Source organism: Lemur catta, chromosome 2 (genome assembly GCF_020740605.2).
Source record: "Lemur catta isolate mLemCat1 chromosome 2, mLemCat1.pri, whole genome shotgun sequence".
Taxonomy (NCBI): domain Eukaryota; kingdom Metazoa; phylum Chordata; class Mammalia; order Primates; family Lemuridae; genus Lemur; species Lemur catta.
Genome location: NC_059129.1, coordinates 37,226,092 through 37,245,107, shown reverse-complemented (window position 1 = coordinate 37,245,107; position 19,016 = coordinate 37,226,092). Strand labels below are relative to the sequence as shown.

At 42.4% G+C, this 19,016-nt stretch overlaps 1 pseudogene; it reads right to left on the bottom strand.

Annotated features, from left to right (window-relative positions):
- Positions 1-928: 928 nt before the first annotated feature.
- On the bottom strand, positions 929-9,731 carry LOC123632043 (annotated as a pseudogene).
- Between the last annotated feature and the right edge of the window lie 9,285 nt (positions 9,732-19,016).

Below are 19,016 nucleotides of genomic sequence, written 5' to 3'. Positions count from 1 at the left end.
GTGCTGCAAAGCCAGAGGCAAAACATGTGAAACAATATATGGATAGGTCTATAATACTTTTTTTTTTAAACAACTCTTTACAATATAGGTCAATTATAAAACCAGCGTTAATACATAGACTTTTGTGCGTGATAATATTCTAACTGCAGCGGTAATAGCATGCACACCAGAGTTCGTCTTCAGTCCACAAAGGGGTTGGGGGGACAGTGAGGAAGAAGGGGTGATGGTGGCTCAGGGTGGGGGAGGGTGTGGCCTGCTGTGAGCAAGGTCCCCAGGGAAGGCCACTTCGGGATCCAAGTGGCTCAAGTTGTCTTCTTGGTATCAGGTTTGCGAAGAGACCCCCTGTCCATGGACATCTTCATGTGACTTGTCCACAGCCGCGTGACAGTGGAGGCCCAGGGCAGCCTCCGGATCACAGAGGGAGCGCGCCCAGCCCAGCCAGAGGTCCAGGGACCCGCAGGAGAGGTCTGGGGACAGCTCAGCAGAGTGACGCATCCTTCGCCCTCCGCTGCCCGCGGGAGGGGGCGGGCCGGAGTGTCGGGGGAGGCCAGGGAACTACTCGCTTTTCCACACGGTGGAAACATCACTGCCGGACTGGCAGCGCATCACCTGCAAGGTCACTCCGACGGCTGGGTGGCGGGTGGCGGTGGTTTTCCAGCCTTTTCCTTCGGGCCTGATCCACAACCCGGTTCCGGAGGCTCTGGTGGGGCCGGGGTCGGTCAGGGACACATCGGCAAAGCTCCACTTGTGGTGGGTCCACGTGCTGGACAAGGACACCGTCAGCCCCAAGAGACGTGCTTGCCGCTGCGGGGGTGGGGACACCAGGCAGCGCGTGAGTGGGCTCGGAGGACAGGGACGGGGACGGGGACGGGGGCAGCGCGACCCGCGGCGGGGGCGCGTGCAGAGCGGCCTGCGCCCTCGGGGACGCTCACTGCTTGGCCGAGTCGCTCGGGTTCACGGGCACGCACCTGCGCTGCTTCACCTTCTGGAGTTTTCTGAGTCGGAAGGGCGGGTCCAGGCCGGGGCACTCAGCTCCGCGAGGACGGAGGTGACGCGCTGGGCCTGGCAGAAGGCGCAGGACGGGAAGGACTCCTCCTCCTCCTCCTCCTCCTCCTCCTCCACGTGCCGCGGGATGTTAGGAGTCGCCCTGGCCCGGCAGAGGGGGGGAGGACGGCGGCTGCCCCAGCCCTGCTCGCCACCGCCTGCCGCAGTGGCTGCGTCCTGCACCAGTCACTCTTGAGGTACTTGCTCTCGGTGACCGCCAGGGCCTCCTGGCTGGAGGCCAGCACCTCCTGATCTGGTGCTGCCATCGCTCGGAGTTGTCGCTGCTGCCGTCTTTGGAAGGCGAGGGGATGGCGCCCGCCGGCCGGTTCTCCCGGGCTCCCGCCACCCTCACCAGCACGGCCTCCAGGAACAAGGACAGGAGAAGCCTCCGAACATCCTGCAAGGAGAAGAATAGTCAGAGGGGTTGGTTGGAATGGACGATGGAGTGGGCGATCCGCGGTTTTCCTTTTAGTGCTGTAGAGTTGTTTTATTTCGAGAAGAGACAGGCGGGGCGGGGCTGACTACTGGTTGCCCAGCGGCAGGTGGAGGCGAGAAGTGACTAAATAGTACATTTGTGTACTGCTGTTGATGGCACCCAGATAATGCCCCAAGACAAGGAGAGGGACAAAATGGTCAGCAAGTAATTTATAATACAGTTAGGAAACACACACATGTTGAACAATCACAGAATTGCAAAGCAAATGCTGTCAAGAGATAGCTCAAGCCAGTTTGCAGAAGTACCAATAATAGTTAATAACCAACATTTACTGTGTTTTAGTATGTTCTAGGTGATAGATATTTCATTTGATCCTAAAAACAGCCTGAAGTGGGAGGTGGTATTATTATCCTTACTCTATAATGAAGGAAACTGAGGCCCACAGAGGTTGAGTTATTTGCCCAAGGTCACACGGCCACTGAGCAATGGCCCAGGATTTAAAGCCAGGCATCTACCTCCGGAGCCATCAAAATTAACCACTAGACATGGATATGATTAGAAAAATTAATAAGTAAAAAGTAGAAGGAAGGTGGGTGTGGTTCGCAAGTTTCTTAAAGATGAGTATTCAAGCTAGAAATGGACACAGACTAGGAAAATTGTTGCGTCTCTGCTTAGCATGACTTATAAATAATATATAACATTTAGCACGGGACATCTGCACACAGATATTCAAATCATTCAAATGAGTCATAAATTAGATTCTCATAGTGAAAACCAATTCCTGGTAGTGAACAGAGACATTTTCCAGGTTGCATTAAAACTGTCTGATGCCAATGCAAAGCTTGCTTACAGGAATGTATTATATTTTCAGTCTTTGTGTTAGGACACTATCACACAAGTTCAACGGGGATGGGAATCGCAGAGCAATGAGTCTTACTCTGTCTGAAATGTGTCTTGTAGGAAGCAAACCGAAGTCTGACTAAAGGGAAAGATGGACTTCAAAGTTTAATTCCCACTTTCAATGTTTGTAGTTTCTTGAGTGGCCTCAAGGCACACTAGCAGTTACCCAGCAACAGAGATGACAACCGTCTGGTCTCACAGCTGTAGCTCCCGACACAGCTGTTGTCATCAGCATCGTCTTCATATTTATTCACTCCCTCTCTGTGTATTTACCACTTACAGAGCTGAATAAACTCCCATTCCTTTTACATGCACCCCCTAAAGTGGACATGCAACAATAATCTCCCTATATGTCACTATATAGTTATAATAGTGAATATTAGTTATAATATTATATTAATCAGCCCAAAGTATAGAGAATGACTAAAATTTAATATTAAGCATGTTGAATTCCTCAAATTGTTAATAAATGTCATAAATTTATCCATGCTAATGTTAGTAGCACATATTTATTAGTTCTCAAAGCACATCAGACACTGATAGCTTCCCTTCTTGTATGAACCTATTTAATTATCAGAGTTCTATGAAGTAGGTACTACTGTTTTCTGCATTTTATGGATGAGGACTGGTTATGCGATCTTGGCAATGAGAGATTGCCAAGATCATATAACCAGTAGTATGTAAAATACTTAAATCCAGGCATCCTGGCTGTGAAATCTGAGCTGCGGGTGAGCACCGCTGCCTCTTGGCTAAAAACAGCAGCAATGGCCTAGGTTCGCACAGTCGTGGTCCTGCCAGCAACAACGTCTGAATCACCTGCGGTGCTTTAGAATGCAGACTCCAGGGTCCACCCCAAAGCATTCTGAATCAGTAGGTTGGGTGAGATCTGAGATCCGTATTTTTAAGAATTGTCTCAGGTAACTTTGATGAACACCAGTGACCCCAAATGACAGTGAGGGTTCAAAGCAAAAGCATTGGGTCTGCCTGGAGACGGAACAGGAAGAGCATAGAAAGTGACAACTAAGCGGGTCCCTTAAAATCCTAATGGGATTCCTTAGGATGATGACACTGGTGAAAGCACGGGAGTTAGGTCACAGAGATGACAACGGGCAGTTGAGAGCAGAGAGTGGGGACAAAAAGAAAGTTTTTTTTCTCTCTCTCTTTTTTTTTTTTTTAAAACAGTTTGTCCAACACAATTATTGCACTTTTAAGGCCTAGTTTTTAGAAGGCTCTTCTCATTCCTCCTTAGTTCCACACACGAGGTGTCATATGAAAATGGCCACGCTTCCAGCTGGCTCGTGGCAAGTGTCAAGTATTGGACACGCTCAGCTTACACAGCTTATTATATTTGCGGAATGACTTGTGATCTCAGTAGCCTCTTAAAAAGAAAGTATTTTGGTTCCATTTTAATGATTTCCAAAATTATTAACATCCTGGGTAAACACAACCAAGAGTTTGCGAGTCCCAGCCAGGAAAGATTGACAGAGTCAGCCGGGTCCTCAAATCCTGGTTCCAGGAACAGCTTCCCACGTGGGGTGGACGGGCTCAGAAATGCGTGCGGCCACTCAGCAGGTCCGCCTCGTCGTCGGAGAGAACGTGCTCAGACTCATTTGGGACCAAAGCTCCTATAGTCAACAGTAGTAGATGCGGCGGTTTAACAACATGCGTCCTTTGAACGCTTTCAAACTTTTCAAAGCATCACCTTTAAAAGTTGTGTCTCCCAGGAACCTAAGAAGAAAAGTAAACCTCCAATTTTCAGGAAAGGGAAGAGAGGCTGCTGAAATCTAGATGACTGGGACCACCTCAGGCTCTTCTATCCTTTCCTGTGTCTCCTTTCTTTCCTCCTTCACACCCAGCAGCAGTAACGTGGCATCTCAGTGTCCAAACAGGCAAACAGGCCAGAGGCATTCCGCCCTGGTGTCTATGAGGCTGCAGCCTCTTTTCTTCAGGGCGTTAAAGCAATGAAGCCAAGCTCCTCCTCTGCCGGCCCTTGGTGGCGTAGGGTTCCTGGGGGAGAGAACAAACGTGCATGCCTCTGTCTCCAGTTCACCAACTGTCCCTGTGTGCATACATCACCGGGCCCCTCCAGGACCTGAATTTAGTACTTTAGCATCCTGCTCTGTCCTGAATCACTTTGCTACTCAGAAAAATGGTTGGCGTACAATTAACTTCTCAAGAATGTTGTGACAACTGCCAGGAACGACAGCATGAGGATACTTCATTTTACTCTCACATCTTGTAGTTGGCTTCTAGCAGAAGAAACTCATAAATAAATGCTGTTGGTTTTATGAACCATCCTTCTGGCCTGGCGATGTTGTCACTTGGCAAGGGGTGTCAGGACTGTGAATGCTGATGGCCTGAGCAGACTGGGTGGGCCAAAGCTGGTGGTGCAGAGAGAGAGGCGGTGGAAGTGTTTTTCTCTTAAGTGAACACCCTTGGGCCTGGCCGTGGTAGATACCAGAACAGGGGCTGCAGAGGCCAAAGCAGTCGAGTATCTAGGCAGCTAAAGCATCCCAGGGCCCTTCTATCAGCCCTTCTTAGAAGTGTCAAGACCTGAAGAGGGTTCTGCCAACAGGAGCTTGAGCAATACAGTTTCCTGATTTCTAGGAAAGGCTACAGCAGTGCTGAGTCATCCTTCCTGACAGGTGAACGCAAGTGACCAAAGGCCAAGGGTACAGCTAAGCTGATGAGCTCCTTCCCAGGGTGACCTTACTGAGTTGTAGAAGTCAGGTCAAGGCAGTACGGGGCTATGCAGGAATGGGGATCGGGATGGGGCTGAGACATTTTCTGTGACCTAAGAATTCCTGGGCATCCTTGGAAGGTTGAAGGGAGGCTCCCAGGGCTGAATATTGATAGGCACACCTGGCATAAACTTGCTGTCACCACCAAAGTGAAGAAAGACTCAAACAGAAACCTCCAAAGCAAAATCCCCAACAATGTTAAACTTCAGAGATTATTTTTACGAGTTCTAATACTGCCACAGCCTCCGCTACTAAAGATACTGCATTGATGATTTGGGTTCTTAGACTGGGACAGTAATGGTCTATCTGCCCAAATAACTCTCTAGAAAAAGATCCGGATGTTCCCTGGCCCCAGCATCACCCTTGTAGCCTAAGATGGCTTGTCTGCTGAAACCACTTACCTCTAGAAACCGTAAACTGAGCAAACCATGGCCCACAGATCAAACCCAACCTGAGGTCTGTTTTTGTAAATAAAGCTGTATTGGAACATAGCCACACCCCTTCATTTATGTTTTGTCCAAGGCTGCCTTGTCTCAAAAGCAGAGTGGGTGAGTAGTGGAGACAGTGACCTAACACCTGCAGTCTAAAATATGGACTTTCTGTCCATTTACAGAAAACCAGTGCCAAGTCCTGCTCCAGACTTTTTCTATCTGATTTAGTCATCACCTTCCCTTTACTGCTGGGCTCTTTTGCCAGAACAGGAGCTTTCAATTTTAACATGTATAACTATGAAATATTTCAAATGTAGAGAAGACAGAGAATATAACACACCCTATGTACTCAACAGCAAGATGAAAACAGTGTTGATAGTTCTCATTTTTATTTTGCAATCTTTCAATTTTGCAAAAAAAAATATAGAGACTGTTAAAATATCATTCTGTTCTCATACCCTCCATGACATGACCAGCATCCTAAAGTCAGTCTATATCATCCCTGTTGATGTTTTCAGTGTGTACGTTTTGTGTATGAGAGTCTGTTTGTATGTGTGTAATTCATTTTTTCCTAAACAGTACCACACTCTTCTTTTGCAACTTTTCTTTTTTTTTTTTGAGACAGAGTGTCACTCTGTTGCCCAGGCTAGAGTGAGTGCCGTGGCGTCAGCCTAGCTCACAGCAACCTCAAACTCCTGGGCTTAAGCGATCCTACTGCCTCAGCCTCCCGAGTTGCTGGGACTACAGGCATGTGCCATCATGCCCGGCTAATTTTTTTCTATATATATATTTTTAGCTGTCCATATAGTTTCTTTCTATTTTTTTAGTAGAGACGGGGTCTGGCTCTTGCTCAGGCTGGTCTCGAACTCCTGAGCACACACAATCCGTCCGCCTCGGCCTCCCAAGTGCTAGGATTACAGGCTTGAGCCACCGTGCCCGGCCCTTTTGCAACTTTTCTATCCAAAAAGAATGTGTTTGAGATCATCTGCACATGGATATTTGTAGGAGTCTCTACTCTCCACTGCTGAATATGAAACACAGTCAATCCATTCATCTTCCTGAGGAACAGGTGGGTTCCTTCTACTTTTTCACTATTGCTAATAGGCCTGCACTGAATATTTCTGTATGTGTTTATTTATGTCCATCTGTTAAGAGTTATTCTAGAGGAAACACCAAGAAGTGGAAATGCCGGGTCATAGGATCTGTATCACTTGAGCTTGACTAAATTTTGCCAAGTTGCTTTCCGAGTGCTTGTACCAGCCTCCTCTGCCCTGGGTAACACGTGAGTCCCTGCTACAGCACATACCTCTAACACTCGGTGTTACCAGATTTATTACTCTTTGCCTACCTGAAACATTTGAAATGGCATCTTATGATTATTTTAATTCACGTCTCTCTGATTACATGGGGTTGTATATTAAGCTCAAATGCAGCCATCTTGTGACTGAAAAAGAATGATTGCAACTTATTCTGAATGAGAGAAATTAAAATATTAGGAAAGGAAAAATAAGAAGTTCTAACAGTAAATCTTCTGAACTGTCATAAAAAGAATAGGAAGTGGCTCACAATTTCAAAGCAGAGAGATCAGGGGATCCCAAATGTCTCAGAAGTTTGAAATCCAAATGGATTCATTGACTTTTCCAAGTGGCATTTTCTGAATGGAACATTGACTATCATTTTGTTCCAGGAGAAGCTTCATTTCATCTGGAAAAATTATATTATTATTATTATTTTAAAGAATGTTTTCCATTTCCAAAGAAGAAATGATATTATCATTATTTACTTTGACTCTGGATAGCCAGTGTATCATTAGGGAATTTATAATTGAAGTTCTAAGTCTTTGAAGGAATGGTTGGGTTAAGTTCAAGATAGGAAATATAACACTGTGGCAAGATTGTGGCAAAGCCTTAAATTAAATAAGGAAATGGATGGGAAAGGTCTTTGAAAGCTGTGGGTTTACCCACATATAGGTTGTTTCTCTCTAGGTCACATCCACTGGGGAATTGGAGGGAGAACATGGTTTCTGGGCCCTGAGCTGGCCATGCCGTGACCCTATGTGACTCACTCCCAGGCTTCTCCGGGTTCCCCCATGTAAAATGGTGTTAATGGCACTTGCCACCCGCTGTCTTGTGTTGCTGTCATGAGGAATGTGGCACTGAAATCAAGTCATAATCCAAGAACTCTCTGAGCAAAAAGAACCATGAGTTTTATTTGAAGGGAAGGAAGAAATTATGAGCCACCCATTAAAGATTTTATAGCCGCTGACATTGTTCTCTGCAGCCATTAGGCAGCACCTAACTTTTTTTCAAATAAAGATTTTAGACTGTTGCCCAAGTCACCAATGATACTGCAGGGATTCTGCACTCTCCAGTCCCCTTCCTCCACCTTTCTAGAACAGAACTGTGTGTTCAAGGAAAGCTATGATAGCAGGCTTCCCCTTTCCTGGGAGCAGAGAATAGATTTTCTGTCTATGTATATATAACAGACAAATTAAATTAGTGAGGCCTGTCTAAATGATTTGTGCAAAATCAAAAACATTCTGCCCATGTACTCCATCAATTTTTCCTGTTCACTCTTACTTCCGGCTACTTCATTATTCTCATTGTGTGACAGTTCATAGGCATGGTGGCAAAGCCCATAATAAAGTCTGACAAAACTATGCACTGTCATCCCTTTGTTCTTCCTCTAGAATTCAAGAGAAAATATCTTTTTCCTCTTTCAATCTCAGTCTTTCAACCTCTTTTCTTGATTTTTCTTTCTCTGTTCTCCTCTTAAAGATGAATCTTCCTCAAGGATTTCTCATAACCCTGTCTTCTCATTGCTGGTATTTCTACCAAGAATTCTACCAAGAATTCTATTCATGCCTATGACTTCACCTACCAGCACTCTGCTCATGACTCCCAGACCCTATACTCAACTGCCTAGCAAACATTCCCCAAATGTCCCGCAGGCACCCCAAATTCTGTATGTTCCAAATCTCACCATAATTTCCCACACATCTGCTCCTCCTCTGATGGATCCTGTCTCAATGAAGAGTACAACATTTATCCTTTCACCTAAGCCAGAGAGCTGAGAGTTCAGGCAGACTCTGTTAATTTACTACCTGAGAGTCAATATCCCATTTTTCCTTTCCAACAGAACCACAATTTTGTCCAGGTATTGAGTTTCAAGTTCTTCATAGACTTTTCTACACACAATGCAGTTGAAAGTTGGTTGGTCCAACCCAATTGATCATCCTACTCTTCTTGTAAGTGATTGATTCAGGCATGGGCAATAATGCAACTGTGATGTAAGATCCAGTCTCCTGGGAAAGGGTTCTATTCCCCGACAAGAAGAGACACACCAGGAGAAATGGCTGTTCTGGTTTTGATTGTGTTTATGCAAGGATTGTGTTTATGCAAGGATTGGATGACTGAGGCTATGGCAGCCTCCATAAGGGTGGGCACATGGGATGAAAGTCAAATCTTTGCAGGGTAGACCCCAAATGGAAAGTAACTGGGTTCTTGAGTATGTTTATAAGCCATTGAACTAAGCATTCCTGGAACTGCTTACCCTTGGACTTCATGTTTGTGAGTTAAACTCATTAGTATTTAAAGCACTTTTGTTGAGTTACTGGAGAGTATCCTAGCTTATCTTCTAACATAGTAAATCCATCAACAAGACCTCATTGTCTTCCCTGCCTCATTTTTTTTTTTTTTGGAGACAGAGTCTCCCTCTGTCACCTGGGCTAGAGTGGTGGTGTCGTCATAGCTCACAGCAACCTCAAAATACTGGGCTGAAGTGATCCTCCTGCCTCAGCCTCCAGAGTAGCTGGAACTACAGGCACACACCACCATACCTGGCTAATTTTTTTCTATTTTTTTTTTTTTTTTTTGTAGTATAGACAGGGTCTCACTCTTGCTCAGGCTGGTATCGAACTCCTGACCCCCAGTGATCCTCTTGCCTCAGCCTCTCAGAGTGCTAGGATTACAGGCATGAGCCACCACATCTGACCCCTGCCTGAAATGTTTCTCTGACCACTGTTAGTCATTTAGGTTTCATTCCAATGCTGTTTCCTTTGTGAAACCTGCATGTTTCCTCTGCCCCTCACTTTTGCCATCGACATACCTGACTGCCTTGCTGTAGCCAGTGGACACCGTGTAGCCACTGGGAGCCATGTAACTCCATGTAGCTCCACATAGGGAGCTGTGTTTGCTCCCTACTGTGGTGTCAGAAATTGGAGGAAGACAACGGTATTCAATCTTTGTTTAAAATGATTTATGGTGGGTCTAGAGAATAGTTTTGAACGTTTATTTTTTTATTTTTATTTTTTTGAGACACAGTCTTGCTCTATTGCTGGGGCTAGAGGGCCGTGGCATCAGCCTAGCTCACGGCAACCTCAAACTCCTGGGCTCAAGCCATCCTCCTGCCTCAGCCTCCCGAGTAGCTGGGACTACAGGCATGTGACACCATGCCCAGCTAATTTTTTCTATATATTTTTTAGTTGTCTGGTTAATTTCTTTCTATTTTTAGTAGAGACGGGGTCTCGCTCTTGCTCAGGCTGGTCTCGAACTCCTGACCTCGAGTGATCCTCCTGCCTTGGCCTCCCAGAGTGCTAGGATTACAGGCATGAGCCACTGTGCCCGGCCTAGTTTTGAATGTTTATTAAGGTATGAATGAATGAAAGACTGGATGATTGAATATGTTTTACCTACACTGGCAGAGATGTGATTTTTTTTTTATTTTTAAAAACTATCAATAAGAGCTTAAAACTGGGTTAACTTTTCAGTAGGTGTGATACTTTCAGTAGGTGTGAGCCTTTCATCATAATGATTTAATACACATCTAGGCTCAAAATCCGAAGTAAACATAAGGATTAAAAATGGAATATTTGAAAAAATCAAACGAACCATTGCGTATGATTCAGCAACAATAATTTTTGCAGGTCCTTATCTTCCTTCTCTTCCCCAGGTTGTCTGCTCCTCTTTATTTCTTCAACCACCAACTCAATACTCTTTCCTATCTCTCATCTTAACTAGGCCAGCAATTCTCTGTGGTAAATGGTCTTCAAACTAGCATACGTCTAACCCTGGGGGTTACAGACAGGCTTTCCAAGGAGTGTGTGTTCAAGTGTAGTATTAGAGGAATCAGTGTATAAACCCTCAACCTCTGTGTGTTCCCTTGCTTCCAAGAGATCTGCTTGGGAAGGTGCCCACCATGGGACAAACAGGTTCTCCTTTCCTGCCTCGTTCGTGTTCTCTTCTTTCGCTTTACAAAAGAGAGGGGCAGCTGCCATCCCACCCACTCTTATGGGGGTGTACAGCCTGAGATACGACAAAGGCTTTAGGGTGCAAAGCAAAGGGACAATTCTAAGCATTGTTACCCTCACTAAAAAGTAAATGACAAATAAATCTTTTTGCTAATCAAGTCATTTCTAATAATTTGCTTCAAATCAAAATTGAAAAAGAATCTAATTACATTCACAGGTGATATCTCATCAATGATCTATATGTGATTTTTCACATGTAAGTTTGAAGGATTTTAAGAAATCAAGACATTGCTCTTAGGAAAACACATTTCTATGCCTATAATCCCAGTGCTTTGGAAAGCCAAGGTGGGAGGATCGCTTGAGGTCAGGAGTTCAAGACCAGCCTGGCAACATAGTGAGACCCCTGTCTCTACAAAAAACTGAAAAAAAAAAAAAAAAAGGTCAGGTGTGATGACACACACCTGTAGTCCTAAGTATTGGGGAGGCTGAGGCAGAAGGCTTGTTTCAGCCCAGGTGTTTGAGGTTGCAGTGAGCATTATCGCACCAGTGCATCCAGTGTGGAAGACAGAGTGAGACCCTGTCCTAAAAAATCAAAGAAAGAAAGAAAGAAAAAAGACAGCACATTTCATTACAATTTACTTATGTGAATACGTCTCCTTAGTATATATTACATATGTAATTATATATTAATGTATATAAAATATAATATATTAATAAAATACATTATGTATATTATATAATCATATACACACAGAGAGTAAAGAATTTCTGCTGCACCCTGCCTCTTTCTAGGAATAAGTAGTATTCCTCTATGAAAGCATAAATAACAATAAAATATCTCCATTCATATGGCATCTTTTTTTTTTTTTTTTTTTTTTTGAGACAGAGTCTCGCTCTGTTGCCCGGGCTAGAGTGAGTGCCGTGGCATCAGCCTAGCTCACAGCAACCTCAGACTCCTGGGCTTAAGCAATCCTACTGCCTCAGCCTCCCGGGTAGCTGGGACTACAGGCATGCGCCATCATGCCCGGCTAATTTTTTTTTTCTATATATGTTTTAGTTGGCCAGATAATTTCTTTCTATTTTTAGTAGAGACGGGGTCTGGCTCTTGCTCAGGCTGGTCTAGAACTCCTGACCTTGAGTGATCCACCCACCTTGGCCTCCCAGAGTGCTAGGATTACAGGCGTGAGCCACCGCGCCCAGCCGAGGCATCTTTTTAAGAGAGGAAAATAATTGAAATTTACCTTTTTTGTGTTTAATAATTATTTATCAACTTTGTGACATACACTTATGCTATTTTGATCAAAAACTGTTGTTCACTCTAATGAGTAATCAATCCCAGGAAACACATAAAGCTGGCCACAGAATTCAAATTAAAATTTACATGCACACTTTTTGTCATAGTAAAGAATGAGGAGAAATAAAAGACTTTCCAGTACGAAACCTACTAGGAAAAACTTCTGTGGTTGGAACTAGTGTGAAATATGAATTTAAGGAGAAAAAGATACAATGTAAAATTTCCTTTAAAGGAATATTTCTACATTTTTTTTAAATGTACAGCAGTGGGCATAAAATAGCCATGGTATTTAGATTCCTCTGGACACATTAAAAAATGTTGTCACCATTTTATTTTAAAACATCCAGTTTGCAACATTTTTTAAATAATATATCCACTGGAAATTTTAGATGTCAATTGAAAAGTTTGTGAGAGGTCATAGATTTAGAATTAAAAATGTTTGCAGAACAGTCCACTGAAGTATATTTGAGTACATTATTATATTATATTATTATTTGCAAGCATGAAGATTGCATTAATGATGCTGTACAAGAAGAATAAGTCACTCTTGAGTTCTCTGATACATAAAAATTTTATGTCCACATGTAAATGTTATGAAGAAAGACCTCAGGCTTCATTCCTCTCCTAATCACCACTCACTTCTTGAATTCTGCAACCTCTCTTTCCTGACAGTTTTTCAAAACACTCTGTTGGCTAATGGGTCCATAGAGGACTGGAAAGACCCATATTAAGTAATTTAATTGAAACAAGAAGTCTGCTTTGGTCGCTGTTAAGTCTTATGAACCCTACTTTTTTCAAGTTAACTCCTATTGACAACTGATGTAGAATTCAGACAAATTAGAGGGCAAATTCAAGGCTCTCGACCAAGGAAAACAAACATAATCAGAGAAAACCAGGAGACTTAAAACATGCCAGTGGATATGGAGTTATGGAAAAAGTGAAGAAAAAGTGTTGAATACATATTAAAAATGAAAACCAATACCAAAACCATTCTCCATTTATGGGCCTGTAACAGGCAGCAGTTTTATTAAAGTTGTGTGCATGAATCGACCCATTCATTCATTCATTCATTCTACATGTTCCATGCATTTTCCTGGGGGTTGAGATACAAAGAGGAATAAGATGTTGATTTCATTCATAAATAAACAGAAAGGGACAATAACCCTGATTATAGGAAAATAGTTAATTGCTCTTTGAGTAACCCATGAAAGAAATGGTGTGGGTCTGAGCTAAGGGGTGGTGGGAATAGAAATGAATGCAACATTTTAGATATTTGGGCTTTAATGTGTTGAAATAATTGAATGGACACAGGATGTGGAATGGGGAGAAATCTAGGTACCTGCTTCAGGCAACTGGGTGACGGGTCTGGGGCTGGTTTTCACCAGCTTAGGGAAGATCAGAGGAAGAGCTGGTTGTTGGGGACAGGCAGTTTGGCACAAGGAAAGAAAGACGTCTCGGAGACAGCTGTGTGCCGTAATAAGATCAGTCAGCGTTTGGGTAAGAAAAGTGTGTGAGTGAAACTCTGAGGACCCCCAGCTTCTCAAGGGAGAAAGGAAAGGAAACTGACAAAGGCAGACAAGGAAAAGCAGGAACAGCAAAGGCTGGAAGAAGGCAGGTGGGGTAAAGACAGGAAAGTCTTTACTGCATGGATAGGAGTCACCTTGGGGGAAGAATCTCCCCTGGGTGGGGGTGAGTGGGAACAAGAAGACAGTGAGGGAGAAGTGAAGATACTGTGTACTAAATCCTGTTTGTTATGCTTTAAACCATTGCTGATAAACTGTAATTCATCTAGCCTTCCAAATATTTAAGGATCTGCTGAGTGAAGTAAATGGAATCATGAGGAGAGGATAAAATGTATTTTCTGAACTTCAATATCAGGAGCCCAAAATACCCTGAAAAGCTAAACGTAATGAGGCACGTACCAAGCTGGTGCCTGGGTTTGAGGCTCCCTCTACTTTTTCCAAGATTTCCCTTGTTTGTCAGATAATTAATCTTTTCCCAAAATACCTAACTTACTATTCCTCTGTGATGGAAAATTCCATCAGGGTAGAGACCAAGTCTGTTTTGTTCATCACCATTTCCCTGGAACTCAGCACAGACCCCAGCACATAGTAGATGACCAATAAATAGTTATTGAATAAATGAAAGAATATCTAATGTTTCAGAGAAATGACAGAAGCTATATTTGAGAAGGGGAAAGCCTGGGAGATTAGAGGAATCATTCCTTTGCCTTTTATTTGGGAAATAAAGCAAATTTAAGTGTACCATTCATCCAGCAAATATTTACTGAGTGCACATGTGCTCGTAATGTTGGGTGTCCATTCTGCCTTTTATAACTCCGTTTAGGTCTTTCCTTGGATCAGGCTAACTGCACAAGGATTGGCACGTTTTCCCATAGAGTGAGTTCTAGTAATAATATCTATTATTTGTATGCAACACAAATTCAATAAAGGCTTTCTTTTTCTTTTATTAATATAAGTGGACCTCAACCTTCCTTATAGACAAGACACACCTGGGAACTTGTTAAAAATGCAGAACCCAGGTCCACACACCGTGGAAATTCAGATACTCAAGATCTGAGCTGGAACATGAGAAATGACATGTTTAGCAAGCACCCCATACTCTAAAAAACAAAGCCTAAATTATTTGTCTAGAATATAATTATCTAGGCTCTGGTCCATTGCCCAGGGCACACTTCATTAATTATATCCTCATTAATAAGGACCAGAGACTAATGCAGTCATATGTAGCAATCAGCATTAACGTTAATTGAAATTTAGATCTGATGTCTCTCCTTTCTTTGAGCAGTTTTCCCATGTTTAGCGTAGAGGACTTCATTAATGATTTGTGACAGGAAGATGTGAGGGAGATGATTTGCAAGTAATTGTGACGTGTGTTTCCACTTAGGATGCCTTTCTTCCCAAGCCTGCGCGCTGTGGCTTCCGAGCTCTGTGGACGGCATTGCAGGGAGAGGGCCCCAGCTCACTGCGACTCAGCCATAGCGAAGGTTGACATTCACTTCTGTGCAGTGATAAGTCTGCCCAGGAACCTGCTCATTTGATTCTCATGACCTCTTTGCACCCTCTCCTTTCCAATTTTCCACGAAATTTGGATCTCTTTCAGTCAATGTGCATTGAGCAGGAGGTTGAAAAGTTGAAGAGAATCTACAGGCAGTATCTATTATGGCGGAAGGGGTCATAGAAGGAGTTCTGCGTGTTCGACATAAAGAAAATTATATGTATTTGGTGGAAGTCCCGGGGATGGAAAGGATGCAGTGTCAAGGGACCACGATTCCTCAGAGTTGCAGCCAAATATTTGAAGGGCTGTCATGTGGAAGCCACAGTTAAGCCCCCCTGGGCTACTCCAGAGCCAAGCTAGGGCCAACGAACAGACAGGCAGGGAGAAGTATTCTTACTCAATATGTGAATTTTTAAAAATAACAACTATAGCCCTTTAAAAGGTGAATGGTTAATTTTCCTGACTTTTATACAGATTCTAGTTATCAGCCCTTTATTGGATGTGTAGCATGGAAATATTTTCTCCCATTATGTAGGTTGTCTATTTGCTTTAATGATTGTTTCTTTCCTTGGCTGTGCAGAAGCTTTTTAATTTGATCAGGTCGCACTTAGTTATTTTTGTTGTTGCTGTGATTGTCTTTGGGGTCTTGTTCATACATTCTTTGTGTAGGCCGATATATAAAAGAGTGCTTCCAATATTTTCTTCTAAAATTCTTTGTGGTTTCATGTCTTAGGGTTAAGCTTGCTACCGATCATGAGTTGATTTTTGTGAGAGGTAAGATCCTGTTTCAGTCTTCTACATGTGGCTATCCAGTTTTCCCAGCACCATTTATTGAATAGGGATTCTTTTCCCCAATGTATGTTTTTGTCTGCTTTGTCAAAGGTCAGACTGCTATATGAGGATGATTTCATATCTTGGGATTAAAAAGTGGGCAAAGGACATAAACAGAAACTATTCAAAAGAAGACAGACTAATGGCCAACAAACATATGAAAAATTGCTTAACATCTCTAATCATCAGGGAAATGCAAATCAAAACCACAATGAGATATCACTTAACTCCAATGAGAATGACTTTTATCAAAAAGTCCCAAAACAACAAATGTTGGCCTGGATGCAGGGAGATAGGAACACTCATACACTGCTGGTGGGACAGCAAACTAGTGCAACCTCTGTGGAAAGCAATATGGAGACACCTCAAAAAAACAAAAGTAGAACTATTAATACTATTTAATCCAACAATCCCACTACTGGTATTTACTCAAAGGAAGAAAAGACATTCTATAATAAAGACATCTACACCTAAATGTTTATAGCTGCACAATTCACAATTGCAAAGATGTGGAAACAATCCAAGTGCCCACCAATACATGAGTGGATTAATAAAATGTGGTCTATGTATACCATGGAGTACTACTCAGCCATAAAAAATGATGAACTACCTACTCTATTATCATGGATGGAGCTGGAGGAGATTCTTCTAAGTGAAGTATCACAAAAATGGAAAAACAAGCCCCACATGTACTCACCATTAAATTGGCACCAATTGATCAACATTTATGGGCACATACAGAAGTAACATTCATCAGGTGTCAGGCAGGTGGGAGGGGTGAGGAGGGGATGGGTAAATCACACTTAATGGGTGCAGTGCACGCTTTCTGGGGGATGGGCACGCTTGTAGCTCTGACTTGGGCAATGCAAAGGCAATATACATAACCAAAGTGTGTGTACCCCCATAATATTCTGAAACTTAAAAGAAATTTTAAAAATTTAAACATAAAATCAAATAAATTTAAAATACACACACACACACACACACACACACACACATACACATACACACACACACAGAAGATGAACAGTATCCAGAATGCATAACTCCACAGAGACATTGCAGATTGGTAGTTGGCGGGGGCTGGGGGTGGAGGGAGGAAGGGGCAATGACTCATTTTAATGAGTACACGGTTGCTTTAGGGGGCAATAAAAATGTTTTGGAACTAGATAGAACTGGTAGTTGCAAAACTTTGTGAAGGTACTGAAGGCCACTGAATTGTGCCCTTAAAATGGTTAATTTTATGTTATGTGAATTTCACCTCAATTAAAAGAAATGAATTAGCAGAGGAATTATTTGAAATGGAGATTTAAAAAAATTCTACTTGATTTAAAACTATTTGATGAGTGAATTCAGTTCGTGGTTAAGTCTAAATCAACAAAAATCAAACATTATTCTCATAAACAAAAAAGTGCATGGATTGATTCATAGCCTATTAGGCTCATTATCTCTGAGAAAATATGTCAATGAAGGTTTTGTGATTATTCTTCAAGGAGAGAAAAAAGAGACATCTGCATTGGGTGGAAAGTGGCACTATAGTATGATCCAAGTGAATTTGCTTTTCTTTTAAAAAAACTTAATCTGTTTTCCTTAAAATAATTTCAATTTTGTTACAAAATTTCTGTTGCTATTTGTAGAACATTTGGAGAGAAATCAGAAAACATTAATGAGAAATATAAACAACTTTCAATGACTATACAATGTAACACATATGTGTGTTCAGAGTACTTAACTATTCTTTTCCTTAGGTTGCTTCTAATCTTCAATTTTATAAGGAATACTGCTATGAAACTTGTGTACATGTTCATTTTACATTATTTCAATAAGATAGGTAACTAGAAGTAGAATTAGTTTGTCACCAAGAGACCTTTGAACTCTAATATTTAGTCAGTTTGAGTATAGTTGGCCCTTTATATCCATGGGTTCTATGTCAGTGGATTCAACCAACGGCTTATCAAAAATATTTGGGGAAAAATGCTAAACAATAAAAAATAATACAACAATAAAAATAATGCAAAAAATACAATATAACAACTATTTACGTGGCCTTTACCTTGTATTAGGTATTATAAGTGATATAGAGATGACAGAGTATACAGAAGGATGTACACAGGTTTTATGCAAATGTACGCCATTTTATATTAGAGACTTGAGCATCTGTGGATTTTGGTATCTGCAGGGGGTCCTGGAACCAATTGCCCTTGGATCCTTAGGGGCGACTGTATCTGTTTGGGAAATCAAGTGTCCGTGGTCCAGGGAAAGACGGATGAGGAAGCCGCTGCAGCCCCTAATAAGAATGAGTGTGGAAACTGACACTTCAAAACTCCTGACCCGGCGGAGGAGCCAGCAAACCAGACGGAAGTTGAGCAGCGGCAGAGAAAAGAGCATTGATCAGCTTTCCATCTTCTCAGGACACCTATCCAACCATTTCATGGTGATCTTTGCTCAGGCAAATGGTTTTTAAGCATAATAGATTTTTGCTGAAGACCCAGTTGCTGTTTCAATGCAAGGGAACAGTGAGAGGCAAAGGAAGGTTATATGAGGTTGGTTCTTCTCAACATAAATACAGAGAAGAATTTGCTGGTGCAGAATGAAGAACACATGTGAATAGAGCATTAGGATGAAAACCTCTGACGGTGTGTGAAATAGATACCTACTAGTTAGGGAAACGTCTTAGCATCAAATAGGATAATATCCTTCAATATTAATACAAAATTATAAAATGTAAAGAAATGATTTGTTTGGATAACTTAGGAACAAGGTAGTAGAATAATTCTGGAGGTAATAACTACACCTCTTTTCCTACTACTAAGGCCCTTTTCCTCCTTTCACAGCTGCTATTAATCTTGATCAGAGTTTCCCAAAGGGAGGTTCCCTGACTAATAGCATCAACATCACCTGGGAGGAAATGCAAATGTTTGCACCCTCCCTCCTACTCCACTACCCAGACCTACTGAATTAGAAACTCTGAGGAGGAGATAGGGTGCTTTGGAGCCCAGCAATCTGGTTTTTAACAAGCCCTCACAATAATTCTGGGTTTTTGTACATGAGCTTTCTGTTACATGACACATAG